The sequence below is a fragment of the Micromys minutus genome (assembly GCF_963924665.1).
Source record: "Micromys minutus genome assembly, chromosome: 4".
Classification (NCBI taxonomy): domain Eukaryota; kingdom Metazoa; phylum Chordata; class Mammalia; order Rodentia; family Muridae; genus Micromys; species Micromys minutus.
The window spans coordinates 46667898-46689114 of record NC_137973.1 but is presented as its reverse complement, the minus strand read 5'-3'; the positions used below and the strand labels follow the sequence as shown (position 1 = coordinate 46689114).

At 34.1% G+C, this 21217-nt stretch overlaps 1 protein-coding gene across 4 annotated transcripts in view; it reads left to right on the top strand.

Moving 5' to 3' along the window:
* RNPC3 (RNA binding region (RNP1, RRM) containing 3) overlaps positions 1-16558 on the top strand; it is a 38786-nt gene extending 22228 nt beyond the window's left edge. For 2 of the 4 annotated variants that reach the window (XM_080915240.1, XM_080915237.1), the window contains exons 15-17: positions 2601-2676; positions 10907-11061; positions 16475-16558. The gene's annotated coding sequence lies outside the window, so the exon portion shown is untranslated. Of the gene's footprint in view, positions 1-942; positions 2677-3533; positions 3802-10906; positions 11062-16474 lie in introns of those variants that run through there. The other 2 variants (XM_080915239.1, XM_080915238.1) reach the window with 2 other exon arrangements.
* The last annotated feature ends 4659 nt before the right edge of the window (positions 16559-21217 follow it).

Here is a 21217-nt window from a genome sequence, read left to right as displayed (position 1 = left end):
TTCTGTGTATACTGTTCATACTCATTAACTTCACATTTATAACTAGATTAAGCTTCTGTGTAACAATTTTAGAGGATTTTATAAAGAGAATGTATTAGTGCTATTTTATGTTTTCTGCATGAAGATGTTTTTTTAATATCTAACCTGTGTTGTAATCACTGGAAGAGCTTGATAGAAACGGATTGCTGGCCCTTCCTTCAAGAGTGTCTGAGTCAGTCATTCTGAGGTGGGTGACCAGTAAGCCCATTTATCTTGTCAGTAAGGGATTTCTCAGCATGCAGTAACTGCAAATTTTGCAAGGAACAATATCTGGCAAGCCAGAGCTAGTTGGGTATCCTGGTACCTGACCAGTTGCATATTCATTGAGTTCATAGGTAACACTGAGGTGTGTGATTCAAGGAACACATTTTCAGAACTGAAGCAAATAGTTATTAAAATTCTCCAGTGCTATGTACTTCATCCCATTATTAACATTCTTCACAAAAAAATATATATAATTCTGAGGTATTTTTGTTTGAAACAGATAGTTTCAATACTTCAGTGAATGGATGATTTTAAATAGTAGAATTGAACATTTTAAATTGTTAACTTGTTACTTTGAGAAACAAGTGGAAAGAGTAGTTTCTGGAATTATGGGGGTGGGGAATAGGTAGAGATAATTTAGTTATTCTACTCCTAGAGTCTGGAAGAACACTAAAATCATCAGTCAAAATTGCTGTTTACCTGAAAAAAAAAAACCTATGAAAATAGAAATATTTGCTTACTGTTTAATCTTTGTGAATTTCTTGGAATATTTTAAGTTTACTGCCAAGAGAGTCAGATTTCACAACATGCTATACAGGAAAAATGAAGAATTTCATTCTGTACTTTAATAAATTGTTTATAAATCTATTGCTAAAGATTAGAAAAAATAAACTACATTGTACTGTTCTTCTTTCGAAGCATTCCTGCGTAACACTGCTGTAATACTGTCATACAAGTGTATCCTTTCTTGTCGTATCCTTTCGGGGCAGTGGTTTTTTTTTTTTTTTTTTTTTGGTTTCATTTTGTTTTCTAGAAATGCTTTGTCATTTATTCAGATTAAGTTCTTTTATACTTTATTCAGATGAAACATTTCTAAAATAGTCTTGTTTTCTGGACAAATATTTTACGTGTATTTTAGATTCCAAGGTTAATTTTCTGTGCTATTACATAAGTCCATACGTTTTTATCCGGGAAAGTTAGTGAATCAGGTCACTTGGTATATACAATTGCTTGACCACAGAATATGCTAATATTTCTTCTATATGTGAATTCCTTTAACCTAATTCAGGAATATGCTTCCTGTTTTGTGTCATCCCATTTAGGTGTTGTTCTAGTTCCATTTTTGTTGCTGTGACAAATATCCTGACAAAAAGTGACTTAGTGAAAAAGGGCTTTATTTGTCTTACAATTTACAGTTCATTGTTGTGGGGAAGTCAAGGCAAAAGTTAAAAGCATAATATCCACAGTCAAGAGCAGAGAGAGAATAAACGCAGTTTGCTTACTCCGAGTTAGCTTTTCCTGTTGTATGCTGCTCATGCTCTCCTTTCCTAAAGAATGATACTACCCACAATTGGTTAAATCTTCTGTCAGTCAACAGTAAAGATTATATTATGAACTCATACCAACATAGTCTAGATACTGCTTTATTAAGACTTTTCCCAGGTAATCTAATATGTCAAGTTGATAATTAAAACTATCCAGCACAGTTGTTCTGTATAACGTGTTATAAACATTGATTGGAAATGATCTATTGAACACTAACAAGATTTCAATAAAAAAAAAAAACTCAAGATATAGAAAGATTAGTTGAATGCTTTTGACAAGTAGAATTTTCTTTACTCCTAATCTTTTCAAAACAAGAAAATTCCAAAAACAAAATTTAAACACACACACAAACACGAAAAGAACATATAAGACATGTTTATCTAGTTAACTACTTAGTAAATTGTCTTGTAGAAATAAGAACAATGATTCCAGGCTGTATGATTACTAGAATCTTGCGGAACAGACAGTCTCAAATTCTGCACATTTAAATTTTGAGAATTTTGAAATATATAATGCTGTATTGCCCATTGATGTTTTCTGTCTTAGAGTTTCTTTTAGTTATTTATTACTACAGAGAGAACCACCAAGGAAAGGAGTCTATATAAAAATGTTTCTTGAGTTAGGATTCTGTCTGAGAGCTAATAAATCAGAAACATTGGAATACTGTCTTATAATTTGAAAGTTTCCCTTAGTAGTAGAAGGGGACCACTGACAAATTTACATTTTTTCTTTTAGGAAAATAAAAATTCCCTAGATTCTGTGGGAAATGTTACTATTATAAGTGCTTTAAAACTATTCATAATTTTGTTACTTGTCACCCAAAGAGTAGAAGTTTCCCAAATTGAATTTGTAGTCTCTTCATATTCACAATTGAAGTGTTTTAGTTTATGAAGTATTATAAGTAGTCTTTCTTTACATCTATCTTGTACTGACATGATTCACTAATTTTCTGCAAATAAATATTTGGGCTTTTTAAAGTTACTTAATTGAATTATTATAATTATTTTTAATGAGCCTTTGTGATGTTTTAGGTTCCTTCTGAATTGTGGGTCTTTCAAGTACTGTGGAACTTTGAGAGAAGAAATTGACCATCTGAATTATGGAACTGTACGTAACAACTTTGAAAGCATTAAAAAATTACATATCTTCAAATGAGTTTTTGGAAATATATTCTAATGGCTTGTCTCATATATAATAAATTATTATTTTTTCAACATTGTCCATAATTTTTAATTACTTGGTTTATATGTCTAAGGAAGTATAACATAACAATAAATATGAACTTTTACTAATAATTTAATAGTATTATTTATACATTTTTCTTTATGACAGACTTTTCTATTCTTACCTATATACACATATAGGAATTAGAAATAGAAGTGAACCCTGGAACATGCTGATAAATGCTCAGCTGGTGGAAGTTTCTATTAAATACATCAGGGTATTCTGTAAAGGAAGAGTGGCACTATGAAATCAAGAGAGAAAACTAGGTAGTAGGTGCCTAAAAGTAGCACCTTACTATATATATATAAAGCTCAATTGCATGTTCTTGTCTGTTTATACTTCATGTGGCCAGATATGTGATGTGTGTTCTGTGAGGAATAAAGGTTAAGGAAGCAGTTATTTCCACAAGATTTTGGTAATTTCATAATCTTCATTAAGTAAGTCATACAGATAATCATTGAAGTTGCTGTTTCTTAGAAAGTGTTATAAAGGAAACACTTTGTAAATTAAGACAAAAAAGATACATATCTTGGGTATTCTGAGCTTTTTGGGGGGCTAGTATCCACTCACCAGTGAGTACATACCATGAATGTTCTTTTGTTACTGGGTTACCTCACACAGAATGATAGCTTCGAGTTCCATCCATTTGCCTAGGAATTTCATAGAGTTGTTTTTAATAGCTGAATAGTATTCCATTGTATAAATGTACGACAATTTCTGTATCCATTCCTCTGCTAAAGGGTATCTAGAAGCTGAATGCCTCGGTTCTTCTTAGAAGGGAGAACAAAACACTCGTGGGAGGAAATAATAGGACAAATAGAGGAGCAGGGATTGGAGAAAATATCATCCAGAGACATCATCATCCTGGGGATTCATCCGATATGCAACCACTAAACCCAAGCACTGTTGCTGATGCCAAGTAGTGCTGCCTGGCAGGAATCAGATATGGATGCTTCCTCAGAGTCTCTGCCAGAGCCATACTGATACAGAGGAGGATGCTTGCAGCTAACCATCAGATTCAACACGGTGACCCCAATGAAGGAGCTAGAGAAAGGACTGAAGGAGCTGAAAGGGTCTGCAACCCAATGGGAAGAACAAAATGACCAACTAACCAAACCCACCACAGCTCCCAGGGACTAACACAACCAATGAGTTATTATGTAGAGACCCATGGCTCCAGGTGCATATGCAGCACAGGATATCAGTCTCTGGCATCAATGAAAGGAGAAGACTTTGGTCCAGGAGAGGGTCGTTTTCCCAGTATAGGGGAATGCTGAGGTAGGAGAAGGAGGTTGAGAGGGAGCACCTTCATGGAGGCAATGGGTGGGGTAGATGGGATTGGATTGGTGGAAAGGGGATAACACCTAAAGTGTAAATACAGAGAATATCCAATAAAAAATAATTTAAAAAAAGATATATCTGAAAGAAGAAAGGGACAGAGTTTTACCAATATCTTGAAAATCTAAAAACTTGGCGCACTTGCATGTGGTGGTAATCAAGAACTTAGAAATGCTCTACAATCTTAGTCATCAGGGAAATGCAAATCAAAACAACCCTGAGGTTTCACCTCATTAGAAAGAATGGCTAAGATCAAAAACTCAGGTGACAGCAGATGCTGGCAAGGATGTGGGAAAAGAAGAACACTCCTCCACTGTTGGGTTGTAAGTTGGTACACCTGCTCTGGAAATCAGTCTGCAGGTTCTTCAGAAAGTTGGACATAGTACTTACTACCTGAGAACTCAGCTGTATCAGTCTTGGGCATATACCCAAAAGAAGTTCCAACTTCTAACAAGGATACATGCACAACCACATTCATAGCAGCCTTATTTATAATAGCTAGAAGCTGGAAAGAACCTAGATGTCCTTCACAGAGGAATGGATACAGAAATTGTGGTACATTTACACAATGGAGTACTTCTCGGCTATCAAAAACAGCTACTTCATGAAATTCTTAGGCAAATAGGTGAAACATGAAGCTATCATCCTGAGGGAGGTAACCCAGTCACAAAAGAACACTTATAATATATTCACTTATAAGTGGATCCTAGCCCTAAAAGCTTAGAGTACCCAAGGAACCATGCATGGAACTTATGAAGCTCAAAGAGAAGGAAGGCCGAAAAGTGGATGCCCCAGTCTTTCTTAGAAGGAAGAACAAAAAAAAAAAAAAAAAATGTTTATGGGAGGAAGTAAAAGGACAAATAAAAAGGACAAAGAGGACCAGGGATTGGAGGAAAGATCATCCAGAGACTGCCTCATCTGGGGATACATCCCATAGGTGTCCAATAACCCACACCCTGTTGCTGATGCCTAGAAGTGCTTACTGCAAGAACCTGATACGTATGCCTCCTCAGAGACTCTGCTAAAGCCATACTCATTCAGAGGAGGATGCTTGCATCTAACCATCAGACTGAACATGAGGATCCCAATGAAGAAGCTAGAGAAAGGACTGAAGGAGATGAAAGGGTCTGCAGCCCCATGGGAAGAAAAAAAAATCTGTCAACTATCCAAACCCACCACAGCTCCCATTGACTAAAACACAAACCAATGAATTCGCATGAAAGACCCATAGCTTGATGTTCATATGCAGTAGAGGATAGCATATTTTGACATCAACAGGAGAGGCTTTGAGTCAAGTGAAGGGTTGTTTTCCCTGTATAGGGAAATGCCAAGGTGCTAGGTGGGAGAGGGAATGGGGATGGGATTGTGGGAAAGGGATAATATCTGAAATGTAAATGCAGAAAATTTTCAATAAAAATATTTGAGGGGAGGGACTTAGAAAAAGAATGCTGTGTAGGAGTTGCTGCCTTCCACTGCTTACATAACAGTATCAAGGAATTTCTGAAACGCCATCATCACTTTTAATATGGAGACTAGACTAAAAAATTCTCAACAAAATTCATGCAAACCAAATACAGATATGCATTGAACAGTTTATATACTGTGACCAAATTGGTTTTATCCTTCCAATATAGGAATGAAAAATCATACACAAATCAGTAAATGTAATAAACTATGTGAATGAACTTAAGACAAAAATCAGATGATCATAAGCACATCCACAAAAAGAATTTGACAAAATCCAATAGGCTTTCATGATATCAGTCCTAGAAAATGTAATCCTGGATAGAAAATACCCCAACAAAAGTGTATATATGAAACACCCACAGCCAACATGATTCTAAATAGAAAAGCTTGAAGCAATGCCACTGAAGTCAAAAACTGAACCAAATATTATCTCCCTGCGTATTTTCAATACTGAGTCATTACTTGCTGGAGCAATAAGGTATATGAAGAAAATTAAAGAAGTACTAATAGGGAAAAGGGAATCAATATGTTACATGCAGAAGACATGATACTATACGCTAATGATACCCTGTACTTTTTTGCAAAACTTTCCAGAAAAGATAAATTCGGCAGTGTTACAGGATATAGAATTAGCTTGAACAAATCAATAGCTTTTGTATATAACAGGATTGTGGACACACTAATACTTACAGAAGCCTCAAAGTCAATAAGTATAGACCTAATCAAAGAACTGAAGAACCTCTAAATAAACATTTTAAATTTGTGAAGGAGAAAATAAAGACACTAGCACGTGGAAAGAAAAGGAGTTAGTAAACTTAATGTTATAAAAACTATTTTACAAACATTAAATAAAAGCAGTACAGCTCTAGCTTCTTTCATGGGAATATAGAAAAGTACCCTAAGATTCATTTGGAAACAAAAGAGCAGAGATAGCCAAGAGAGTACTGAACAAACCAAAAAGTCTATGGGGATTTTAATATATTTTTATAGAGTTGTAGGATCAAAAATAATATACTGTCAAAAAATGGTGTAGATCAGTGAGACAAAATTCAACACACTAACATGAGCACACATAACTTTAGCCATTAAATATTTATAAGCCTGAGTAGAGAAAGCATCTTCAGTAAATGGTGCTCAGAAAACTGATGTCTGCATAAAAAAGAATGAAATTAGACCCATATTTGTCACCTTGCACAAAACTTGACTCCACATGGGTCAAGTAGCTAAATTAAACCTGAAAACTGAATGCTCTTCATGATATAGGTGTAGAAAAAGACTTTCTAAATAGTACTCCATTTAGTTTAGAATTAAGGTCAGTGACTGGCTGATGAGACTTCATAAACTAAAAATCGGCACATACACCTAAAACCAGACAAATCTAGTTGATGAAGAGAAAGCCCACAGAATCAGAGACAGTCTTTACCAGATAGACATAAAAGAATTAATATCCATAGTATATAAAGAGTTCAAAAATAAAATAACAATAATCAAATAACCAATTGGCTTGAGCGATGAACAGAGAGTTCTCCAAAGAAGCACAGTCTAAGAAGTATCTTTTTAAAATGTCAGCACTTACAATAAGAAATATGAAAACTAAAACTTTGAGATTTCATCTCAACCAAGTAAACAAGCAAAAAAATAAGTAAAACAACCAACAATAAGTACTGGAGAGGGTTGAGGGAAAGGAGAACCCACATTTTTTGTTGGTTAAATTGAAAACAGGAGCAGTTACCATGAAAGGCAGTAAACCCTCCTTTAATTGTTTGTTAGGGTTGTCCACGATATTTCCAATACAACACAACCTTTTGCTATTGCTCTAGCTCCCTCCCAGAGGTGTAAAGTAAGTCCCTATTGCTGAAAACACCCTACACTTCAGAAACAAGGGCCAGAATCCCCAAAGCTGGAACTGATTTGAAAGCCTCCTCCCTGAGAACGAGATTTTATGCCATAAGAAGACACTAAACAAGCATCCAAAAGTGGGAAGCAACCAACAGTTCTACCCAACTATGATGTCTATGAACCAACACAAAAACCAGCATGGCACAATAACCCTAAGGGTGCAATAGAGGCATTCTCACCTCAGTGGCAAGCAACAGCTCTCCAAAATGTTCTGTTGTAATTGGAAACCTAGCCAACTACTCAGGTTGAGTGAAATCATGGTTATTGGAGAAGAACCTATTACTACTCCCTTCTCCCAAATTGTATTATCCCTAACTACTTTCTAAACAACCATACTTATACCCACAGATAAGTGAATTCCTTACTCTCATTGAGGAAACTTCACTGTGCAACATAGAGAAATAGTTATAGATATCTACAATCAAATAAAATGAAGACTTTTGGAGCCCAGTCTTAATGTATACATGTGCAAAACAACTTATGCACCTATGGTTCAGAGCATATTGAAGAAGAAAGGATGGAAAGATTATAAGAGCCAGAATATCAGAAAAGTTGCTGTAATACTGGCTCCTGCTTGTGTCAAATGCTACTACACCAGTTAATTCTCACTAAAATAACTGCTTAAACTTGAACTGAGATAGTACAACAGTAGGTATGCCGAAGTTGAAGGGAAAAGACTTTGTGCCAGAAACCAAAACTACAGGCAACTATGGAATGCTGACAGTGGGAGAAAAATAGTCCTATCCATATAAAAGCAGATAAACTGCATATCTAATACCAAGTCAGCCTTGAAAACGTACAGGTATCATATTCAGACTGAGTTTACTATATTTAGAAATATGTATGTATTTAAATATATACATTTGGCAGTAACTAATAAAAATAAGCCATAATTTTGAAAGAGAGCAAAGAAGAGTATGTGGGAGGAATTGAAGGGATGAAAGGAAAGAGGCAAAAATATAATTTCATAATATTAATATATAAGAAAATATTTTAAAAGAAAAATGTATTTCTCAAATATATCTAAGACATGATAGATTGTTTTATAGTTGTGTTTAAAGACAGTCCAACTGTAATAATTTTAAGTCAGGGTACTTTTTATGATTGAAAAGTGGTCTGCATTCATAATGTATGGTAAAATACCCATCTCTTTTAATTTCTTCATGCTGTCTTTTGATCAAATAGTATTTGCCTGGTTAATAGGATATAGCAAAGTTAATAGTCTATTTCAAATACCAAACCTTTTAATGTCTTGATATCAAATTTATGAAAATTAAAAGTTTAATATAAACAATTTTAAAATCAAGATAAAAGATAATTCAAAAATAATTTAAAGAAACTATGTGATATCAAGATTCAAATTTCTATAATCAGATTTGCCAAGCTGTTTTTATTATTATTATTTTTATTCAGTGATATGACTTATACCATTATATACTTTCACTGGGCTGTGTTCATATCTGGGAGCTTAATGTTAGGAACATCTATTTCCAAACACATATAGGTTGTGAGTAGATATTTTTTGCTGTCATAGAACCCCAGGCCTTTGGTTTTTATGGGATATTAGCAGAGAATGTCTACTGTTCTTCAAAACCTACTTTTGTCCTCATCACATAGCTTTCCTACCAGGCTGCTTCCTTTTCAGGCCTTCAAGGAGAATTTGTAGGGGAAATAGATGAAGCTCTTATCAACCTGATGCAATGCGGCATCCTATTGCCTTTGTCAGATTCTATCAGAAGCAATTCACAGGCATTGTCTACAGTCAGAGATGGGGGCCATTTCCCAAGTCATGAACACCAGGAGGTAAAGATTATAGGGGTAACTACAGGTCCCAACTGAAGGTGTAATTATATGACTATGCATTGTTGCATACGTAAAATATCACTGGCAATAAACCAGTTTATATATAAAAGTAATTTAAACAAACGAAACACCAAGAAAAGAATGATCATTTAGGGAGAATTGCTTTATATCAACATAAAAAATGCTAAGTAGAAAAGTGTGTTTAAAATGATGTTGCAAAAGTTCTAGGTTAACTCTTGATTGAAACTGTAATTTCTGTGAAATTGTAATTTCACATAATACCAACTGTGTTTTGGAAATAAAACATTTACACTGACATTTTTAGAACTTTTTAGGCACATGACACAGAAACCCAAAGGTATTGGATGCAGTCTATAAGAAATACTGTTTACTTATAGACTGCATCCAATATCAGTGATGAACACACAAACTTATATAACCATCATAATTTTATCTTCATTACATTTTAACTTTTAGTTGTTTATAAATAGTATGAGAAAATATTAGTCAACCCTTACAGGTGTTATATTCACATCTTAATTTAATAATTTTACATAGTCAAAGCCATCCAAAGGAATAATAATCCTGCCAGAGAGTCTGCCTTACTTGATTTGAAGCCATACTTCTGAACCATGGTAATAAAAACACAGTAACACTGCACAACGACAGACACATAGATCAGTGGTGTAGAGTAGAGGATCTATATATAAACCTACACAATTACAGGCTTCCAACTTTGAGAGGTTCCAAAAAAATAGAGAAAATAGAGAAGAAGAGCTTATTCAACAATCGTGCTGAAAACTTGTACGTCCACATTTAGAAGAATGGAGCTATGTGTTTCTTTCACATTGCAAGAAAAACAACTCCAAATGAATCAAGGACTTCAATATGAAATTCCAAACTCTGAATCTCTGGAATAAATACTCTCTCTCTCTCTCTCTCTCTCTCTCTATATATATATATATATATATATATATATATATACTTTCTAAATAGGACTTCACTTGCTCAGGAAATACTGCAATTAGCAAATAAAATCTTACAAATTTATAACGTTTCTGTACCACAATGTATACACTCAATCAAGTGAATAAGCAGCATACAGAATGGAAAAATTGTGACACACACACACACACACACACACACGATAGAAGAAAAGTATAGAAAATTCAAAGATCTCAAGATACTAAACATTAGAAAAGCAAACAACACAATCAAAGATTGGTTCATTGAATTAAACATAATTCTCAAAATAAAAAAGAATTACAAATAGCTAATAAATATTTGGATAAAACTTCCTTAGGGTCCATCTATGCCATTCTTTGATATGTACGCAAATGACTCTGCATCCTAATTCATGGATCTATGTAGAATTTTCAGTTAAAACAATCGGCCTAGGTGTACATTAACTAATGAATGTATAATGAAAAACAGGACATATGCTTAATGTAGTATCATGCAGCCATAAATATGAAACAATTTTAAAGAAAAGTTGATGAAAGTGGAAAATATACTGAATGAAGTAACTAGTCTCAGAAAGACAAATGAATCTAGAGCCATGCTTTACACTAAGATTCTGTGAGGTTAAATTTGAATGTATTTACAGAAGCCAATGAACAAGAATGAAGCCATGTGGGAGGCTAAAATAAATGAGGGATATCAACCTGGTCAAAAGCCTACGCCTGGGCGGGATGTGGATCCAAGTTGTGAATACATTATTACTTCCTAAATGAATGAATATATTGTCAAACTTTCTCCAAGGTATGTATTTATATAGTAGTAAAACTCTCAGTCTGTGGCAAAGACTTTGAGTTTTTACAGAGTGTTGGTTAGTAAATAGATTTACATATAGGCAAAGTGTTGAATAAAGGATTAAGAAAGAAAGAAAGATGGATACTAGTACTAGGGATACATGGTCCACTTCATGATGATATTCCAAACTGACATTCAAAACTTCTGCCAGGTGGAAAGAACTTTAAGACTTTTGAGATTTTTGTGTCCTGATAATTCATTGTGATTTTTGTTGCTAAACATTTTGGTTCTTTGAGGAAAATAAATCTCAATAAAAATTATTATTGGTATCTTGTGTCATGTCATATAGTAAGTTTTTTTTAGGCTAATCAAACTGGACATACAAACTCTTGAAGTGCCCTTTGAGGTTTAGGGTTTATACCTAGGGCCTAAAGCCAGGCAACCACCCTTCTTTCCTCAGACCTTCTCCCTTTCTTCTCCCCTTCACTCCTTCCTCCCACAACTTCCTCCCTCCACTTCCTCCATTCTTCCTTTTCTTCTTCCTCCTCCTCCTCCTCCTCTTCTTCCTCCTTCTTCTCCTCTTTATCCTCCTCCTTTTTCTCCTCCTCTTCCTTCTCCTATATCTATCTTTTTTCTTATTCTTTAGCTTGACATATCCTCATAGGGACATAGGTGACAGTACCAGCCAAACAGAGCTCTCAGGGACTAACCCAGAATCCAAAGAGTAGAAATGGATGGACCCATGACTCCAGCTGCATATGTTGCAGAAGATGGCCTTGTTGGGCATCAATAGGAAAAGAAGTCCTTGGTTCTGCCAATCCTTTATACCGCAGTGTAGGGGAATGTCAGGGATGGGAGGCTGGAAAAATTGGGGGCACTGTCATAAAGGCAGGGGGAGGGAGGATGGGATAGAGAGTTTGTGAAGGGGAAACTGGGAAAGAGGATAACATTTGAAATATAAATATAATTTATACAATAAAAATTTGAAAATCTCATATTACTGTAATTATATCATTTATACCCTCATCCCATCCTCCCATCTATTTTCTCTAACATTCATGGTCTCTTATTTAATTATTGTTACACTCTGCATACAATTGTATGTACATGTGCACACACACTTGTTCATGTGTGTATGACTTAAGACTAAGCACTTGGTATTGGATAATCTATCAGGGTCCTTGTCACAAGAGAAGACATATCCTTTCTCTCTCTCAGTAATCATAAATTGCCTGTAACTCTTCATCTATGGGTGAGACCTTATGAACATTTCCACATCCATATACAGTAAAACAAAGAGATGCCTTTATAAACCATGGTATCTAAAATAGATGGTGAGCATTTATCATTCAAACATTGAGTGAATTATTCATATTAATGTAGACTTCACATATTTTAATTTAATGAATAAATATGAGCTTCAACTACATTAGAGTTTCCTTTGAAGTGCCCTTTGAGGTTCTGGGGTTTTCTTGCTTGGCTTTTATTTCATTTACATTATTCCCAGGTTTGTTGCCTTGTGGTGTTTCCTGTTATCATTGTCCTAAAGTAGTAACACATTAAATAATAAGTTAGTGCTGAAGATGGTGCTCAGGTACTATGAGCTTATATTGTGGGTAATGTGCTGATTAATTTTTAACCAGAAACATCTTGACCCATTGAAGATGTTTTCCCCCCTCCATACCTCCATTACTTTGGGGAGCCCAAGATTTGGCAAAATGATGTGTTGCTTAAATTTTTGTGCTGTTAGCCTTTTGTTTCTTGGTATGTTTCTGATGTCTTATCATCCTATTTCTGAATTCTGGTCCTCTTTCAAACTTTTTCTTTTTAGAATAAAATCTATATTCACTCTTTTAAAAAAATCATCATGTGTGGGTGATCCTTATCTGCCATCTTTATCCATTCTAATAGCAATTACAAAAATCAGTAATGTGTATTTATTTCCACAGGAGAATATGATATGCCAATTACAAAACAGCCAAATGTGGTTGAGGCTATAGAATAATTAAGAGTTATTGTTCAAAGCAAAAACACACAGTAGATACTGGTGAGGAAAGGTGATACTGATTAACCAAGAATGGGTTAAAAATTCAGAGAGAGAGAGAACTGCCAAAGAATAGGACTTGCAGGCACAGATCCACCTGGCATCTTTTGAATGTCAGTTTGGAGTATCATCTTGAAGTGGACCATGTATCCTGGGCAGGAGAAATTATGCTTGACCTGAGACCCAGGGACATTCAGAAGTTCACTCTCTGGTGATTGTCCTGAAAAGGTCCCCAACAAATGATGTTTCACAACATGCTATGAACTCTATTGGAGGCCAATTACTCTTTCATAGGCTTATGTTCACATTCTAGAATTTCAGATAAAATGAAGTATTCAGACACAGAATTTTTATGAAAATAATATTACTCCTGTGGTATACTTGCACATTATGTTTATAACTTTTATATAAAATGCAGTAGAATCAGCAAATGGGACCACATGTGATTTATAAAGTTTATATATAGGAAAAAAGTACCAATAGATAAAAAAGATCAAGAATGGTGAAAATTCTTTGTTAGCTATACTTCAGATAGGGGGCTAATATTCAGAATTTATAAATAATAGGGAAATGAAGCTGACAATGGGAAAGTGGTTGAGTAAATAAATAGATATTATCAATGTTCAAACAAATTAAAATCACTATGAGATACCATCTCACTCTCATCAGAATGGCTATCTTAAGAAATTTGGCAACAAATGTTGAAGAGCATATCCAGGAAGGACAATCCTTCTACTGCTTGTAGAAATGCTAATTAATAAAGCTAGTTTGGAAATTAACTTGGATATACTTCAAAATATAGAAATAAAACTGCTGTGTTAGAGCTATGACACTCATGGGCAAGTACCTCAACAGTCCACAAAATTACCCCAGAAACAGCAAGAAAGTAAAATGAGCCTAGAGGGCCAATCAACAGCTGAATAGGTAATAAAAGTGTAGTGCAGTATACAGTATGGAGTGTTACTCAACTATAAAGAAAGGTGCATTAGTGACATGTGCAGGAAAATGGATGGGGTTAGAAAGTGTAGTGTTAAGCTATGAGAGAAAGAATAGAATATTTTCAAAAGTATGTATGCATTATAAAAAAGTACACGAAGCTATTTGCCCCTAATTTCAATTCCATTAGTGTCACCCTCCATGGTGGATTGTGAGTGTAACTTTTTGTGTATTTATAAAGTAACTCTTTTTCACATTCTAAAGAATTCTTCATTCATTACTATTTTGAGAAAGTGGCAGAAAGTTGTTTTTTAAATTACACTGTCTATTAATACAATACAAATTAGATTAGACAGATGAATCATAAAAGAGCATATAAAGCTATTTCTCCTAATTTGAATTCCATTGTGGTCACCTTCCGCCATGATGGATATGTGGATTCAGCTTTACCGAGTTACTGATTTCAGTTGTCACTTGCTCCATTTAAAACAAATGATTTTTCCCCAAAATGTTTTAAGATCAGGGTCTTTTAACTTAGAAATTTTCCCTTTTTTCTGTTCTATTTTAAATCATAAAAACTTTCTATTACCATGTTATTTAGTGTGTTATTGCTATACATAAAATATGGCTAAACGTTTCCAGTAATTTTGAACACATCTCAGTTTACTTTCTATGTTGTATTAAGACATATACAAAAAAAACCCTTTTGGTTTGTTCATTAGAAAAAAACTGAGGGAGCACTCATTCTGAAAGCTTTTATTCAACACAGAGTATTTCAGTACATAATAGTGTTCACTGTCACTCTAGAGAGCAGGAGCCAAAGGGTTCCTTAGAGAAAAAAATCGCCCATTATTCTTTCTACATGGTGCATTGCAGATGGTGGTGCCACATGTCTTACAGATATAGAATCCAAATAATACAATTCAAGAAGAATGGTGCATTAGTAATTTTCCATCTCTGTGACAAAAATACCAGAGACAATGGGAGGAAGGATTTACTAGTCTCATGGTTAGGGAGATTTCATTACATATCTGCTTTCTTCTTGTAAGCTGTGGTGAGGCAGAACATCATGACAGGGATCATGAGTTGGCACAAAACTCTTCATCTAATGTTCAGGAAGAAGAAAAAGACAGGAGGGAGCTGGGACAAAACATTCCTTCAAAGGCATGCCCTCAAGTGACTTTCGTATTCAACAACATACTCCTTTCTGATATCTCAGTCAATAATAACTTATGAATAGATTAATTCATGAATTTAGTTCAAGAAATTAATGCAGTAAGCATCTTCTGACTTTTTAATATTTTCATAAATTGAAGATCAAACATTCATTATGAGTATAGTTTTCAAGATGCTGGCCCCACAGATTCATGTATATATCAAAATTTAAATTACATTTAGCTATTCAAGAGTTCTAAAATCTTAATCATCCTGTATTTCTTACAATTGAAATCCTGAATTGTCTTAGACACTAAAAGAAATGTTTGATATGTGAGACTTTTTAGAAAATTTCAAAGTAAGCTATGACTGTAAATTGGGCCTTGGGAGAAAGGCTCATGTTCCAGAGGAAGAACAGAAAGACAGTGAGATTAAGAACAACAAAAGCACAGAACCCCATAAGAAAATATCAACTTTGGTGTATTCATCCTCAGGACCCTGACCACATTGCATTGTGATGTAAACTTCCAAGTCCTGAGGATTCCTTTCTTGATTCCTTTAGCAGCTGCAGCAGATATGATCTGTTTCTTATCCTGACTCTGTTCATGACCTGTGGCTCTCCTCAATAGATATCCCACACCGATTATATCTATATGGGTCTTATATAACGTCCTAGCATTGGCTTCATTTTCACTGTTTTCTGAATCATACTTTGGAGAGCTATCTGCATGATTTTGGTCCCACTGGCCTCCTGCATATGATGAAAGTATGGCAGAAGATTGTATGGCTCTACAAGCCTTCAGTTTTACACCTAAAACACTACAATTATAGGGATGGCATGGGTGTCTACTAATGGCTTCAGCAATATCTATACCCTCTTCAATCACTGCCACAATAGCCACTGAGAACCAGGATATCTAATAGTGCAAATGTGTAGTTGTGTGAGACAGGTCCTCTGGAGATATGTATATTAAAAATAAGTGTATTTCCAATAATCTACATCTTTTAATAGTTTAGTTTGCAATGGGTATGATCCGGTAAATTCCTGAGATACCATCAAAGAAGGCCCTTTGACTATTATTTCAAGATGAATATCTTTGCGTGTTTGTTTCATTCTCCTTTCCTTCCTTTGTTCCTTCTTCTTTCCTTCTTTTCTTCCTCCCCATCCCTGTGCTCTCTTCCTATTTTTCTTCTTTCCTTTCTTTTTCTCTCTCCCTTCCTCCCTTCTTTTTTTCCTGCTTCCTCCTTTCCTTCACCTTGTCCTCCTTCTCCCTCTTTGCTGTGTAGGCAGGAAAGAGAGTGTGAGCTTTCCAGGATCTCCAAAGTTTCAGCTGTTGGCTTGCATGTCAGAGATGTGCTACCTCTCATCCCAAAAAACAGGTATAACTGTAATAGAACAATATTGCACTGCAATGTAAATAAAATTAACATATATGTAAGAAAATTTTACATACACACCCTCCCCATATATGTATATATGCATATATATGTATACATATGTATTTATACTTTAAAATACTTTACAGTATATATATTTAAAAATTAATAATTTCAAATAGTTTGTCAGTGGCCATTTTATTTATTCTATTCCTTATTTATTGAATAAAATCCTACAAACTCTATCAATTGTCAGGGTGTATATTGTCTTAAATGAATATTTTTTCATAAATTGTATTGCCAGTCATTGAAGTAAAGCTATTCTTTTTTTTTAAGACTTTTATTTATTTCATATATGTGAGTACACTGTGGTTATCTTCAGACACACCAGAAGAGGGCATCAGTTCCCATTACAGATGGTTGTGAGCCATTTCTCCAGCCAGGAACTAAAGCTATCTCAGCTTCAGCATCTGTAGTCTCCTTGTACATTTGAATTGCTTGACAATAAATACTATAGCAATCACAAGTTCTGTGTCATTGAATTTTAAAATCTAAATTAAATAACACTGATTTTACACTGCATTTCACAAAATAATACATGTATTACATATATCATATGTGCAATGCTATCAGGAGCTAAGAAAGTGTTAGAAGAAGCCATGGAATATAGAGTTGCTACTGAAATCACATGTAGAGAAAGTTGCTGGACAAGAAGGCTAATGATTGTCACAAGATGAAAAATAAATCCAGCCACAAAGATGCTAAGGCACAAATCAATCAGTCACAGGTCCTCATAAAAGGTACTTTTGAGTGACAGTTTAGAATGTCTTCCCATACCTGATCATATATCATTGACAAGAGACATCATGCTTGAGGTGAAACCTGGGAAAAGTAAATTCTTTCTCTGGTGTTTCCTCCAGTGGAATCCTCTAAGAAGTGACCGGTCAAATGCTTTTGTGCCATCATCTAGAACTACTACTTCCTTTATAATCTTATGGAGCAAAGTTAGATATGTCTGGTGTTACTGATACCATTTTGAATAATCACAAATAGAATTTTAATTATCATGAATAAATAATCAGTTTGTCTTTTGATGTGCAGGTAGGTAGATAATGGCTTATTAGTTGTTTAAACATGATCTAGGGTTTTCTACTTCATCTATTGTGCCCTGAATGGAGTAATGTATTAAAAAACTCCCTTTTTGCCAAGTAGAGAAATCAGAGTAGTGTATAAATGTGAAGCTGCTATTCTGTTCAGCATTGAATGGCTCGGATCATAGCACAGCCTGTTCTCTCCAGTCTCCCTCGTGACTCTGACAGCAGAAGTGCAATGGCTCTCTGTCCAGAGGATACACACATTGTTCTTCCTACATGGTGCATTACAGAGATTACCGGTGAAAGATTCATGGAAATATATTCCAAAGCTAATGGCCAAAAATAAGAAGAATGTTTTTTTTAGATGATAATAAATTGTACTGCTCAGGTGAGAGCAGCCATTCTCAATCCAAACCAGAAGATTCTACCCTCAGAGGAAGGCAGCACGTGGTATGTAGTCTTTGAGTATGAATTTTATGTGCATGTCTTCATGTTATTTTGTCAATGCAACTGAGTTTGTGTTTAATATGGATGCTGCATGTTTGTCGAAATTCACAGACTTGTTTGCTTAGTGTTAGTGGAAGACATTGAGTGTTATTTTGAATGGAATTAAATGATATTCAGAAATTAATTTGCTTCACGTTAAAATAACTAAACATGCTCATAACTGCATATCTATATCATGGCACAAAGCAATTAGTTAAGGAAAATGTATCAATGACAGTTGCACAAGTTATAAAATTAAGTTATTAAATTTAAACATTCTCTCTCACCAATTTACATATAAATATATCATCAATAAGCCTGCAATATGATTAAAATGATGTTCCTTTTAAAACAGATGCAGTTTTTTATGAATATAATGCTACATGTATTATCTGATGTATACTTCTATTCTTAAAGATGATAAGAGTATTTTCTTTAATAGTTAGTTCTTCATGAGAAAAAGACTTTTCACTTTAGAAATGGTGTGACTACTAAACTTATTCAGATGAACTCTAGATCTTTGTTGACTGACATTATGCTGCTTTTTAGCCCTGTGGTCAAGTACAACAAATAGACACCTAATGTTACATTACAGTACAAGATGGTACAAGAGTTAGCAGAGAGAACTTTTAGACTTTGATTACAAATCTCCATAGGCCTTTGTTTGTATTACCAAAGAGATAATGTGTTTGAAAAATTGTATCATTTTATATATTCTTCATTGGTGATTTTGATTTTATTTGTTGAATTTCAGTGAAATCATGATAAATATTACAATTTTGTTAGCAAACTGTGCCAGTGGTATAACTGGATATATTGACCTTATCTCTATTTTACAATTTATAAATTATTTCTTTTCATCAGTTTTAAGCCACGAAAATACTTCTGAGTTAACTGGGAAATCAGGACTATAGCAACCATAGTTATTTATTTCCTACAGATTCTGACTGTTAAATTAATAATTTGTCACATGTTAGAGTTCACACAATGACATATGGATTACAGACCAGTAAGTAAGTACAAGTAGAAGCATGAGATATAAAGTGTCAGTATTAAAAACAAACTCGGAGAGCAAATCCCACGGTGGCAGGTTGATGTTACTGGCTGAGTGAATGCTTAAGAAACCCTCACAGCCCTGCCAGGACACAGAGCCATTATGCACTGGATCACAGGGCAGGTAGTTCTGAGTGCTAGTGGATGTCTTATCCTGAGGTGGACCGTGCAGCACTGACAGGCGAACCCACACCTAAACTGAATTCTGACAATGACTGTGAATTTTATTGTGGATCCACCTGAGTAATCCCCCCAACAAATGACTGTGTGATGTGTAGACAGTTGTCATTGCTTTGGACTGCCTTTGCTTATAGTCTTTAGTTGCAGGAGACAGAACTGGTGATCTATTAGCTCATGTTTCTGATGCTCCGGAAATATCCACAGGTAGAAATTTTTATTGGCAAATACTCTCACTGTTTCTTTGAACCTTGAAATCTGCATGACATAATTTCCATGAACAGAATACATGATTTCTACTATGGTAAAGAGGAAACTATATTGATTAAAAAACAATGTGAAAGTAAGCAACACATTAAACAAATTAACAATTCAGTAAGAACATGTATTTAAATGGGATATATACTAATAGTTTAATCTGTTACAAGAAAATTGTATTAAAAGCACTAACATATTCAAGTATGATTAAAACATTAATAAAATAATTGATAAAAGTAAGACTATAACAAATATTACTCATGAAAACTGTGACCTTCCAAAATAATAAAATATGCATGTAATAAAAAAAATTTTATACAAAATTTAGAGACCAAATAAATAGCTAATATAAATATTATATATTTCAAAATATTTTACTTTGCCTAGAAACTCAGGGATTGAGAGATGCCTCAGAACTTTAGATCACTGGTTGTTTTTCTAGAGGTCCTGAGTTCAATTCCTAGCACCCACAAGTCAGCTTTCAACTGTCTATAATGTATTCTGACACCCTCTTTTGATGTGCAGACATACATACAGACAAAACACTCATATACATAAATAAACTAAAAAGAAAAACAACAAAAATATCCATAGAAACTCAATAATTTCAAAAATTTTGTACTATTTTTATGTTTTCAAAAGACTAAGGTTGAAAGGAAAAAAAAGAAATTAAGAATATTAAGAAACAGGCTAATTGGGAGATATTTAAAGTACCACAGTAAGTAATAAAGGTCAAATAGACATCTACATAAACCCTCATGTACTTTTCCTAGTTGTCTACATGTGAAGTCAGAAAGTAGGTCCTCTAAAGACTTTGAACAAGACTGCATTCTACTGTGGGACTGAGATCACATAAGAGACATTTATTTTTATATTTGGCTAATTTCTTGTACAATAGGCAATTGTCACTAGAGTCTAGTGCTACAAGAAAGATTCTAATAACCATGTGTGCACATGTTTCTCTTTATGCATAGGTCAGCTATTCTGTAACACAAATATATATGTAGTACTTCTAGTAGATTTTGTACTATAATGTACAAAATTTTCTTTAAAAACATAGCAATTTGCAATATATTTTTTCGATTATAGTGTATAATTGAAAATATTTTCACACTCTAACAGAAATTTAGACTATAGTATGTATCTTTAATTTTGCCTTTATGTTTGAAAAATAAACATTTTATGTTAGTTAGTTAAGCTGTGTGATTTCTGACCACTGCTTCTTGTTGAAAAGGCCTGCTCATTCAGTATCAGATTCCTTTCTATTTTTATTTAGTACCCAGAGCCCTTACATCTTCAGTATTTTTATAATGCATTTTTAAAATAGTGATCTAGTTTATTGTTTCTTTTTCAATATTTCTTCTGGTGCACATTTAAGTAATCATAAATTAGTAATTACAGTAGTATCATAGATATTCGAGAATTATTTTTCAATCATTTACTTTGTAAAATTGCTGTTTAACTTAAAATTTGCTATTTAAGCATATGACATTTGTCTATTTTTCATCTTATGTTCCATAGAAATTAGATAATAATGAATGTGTCTTTCAATAACAAACCAAAAAAATTAAGAAAAAACAATGTG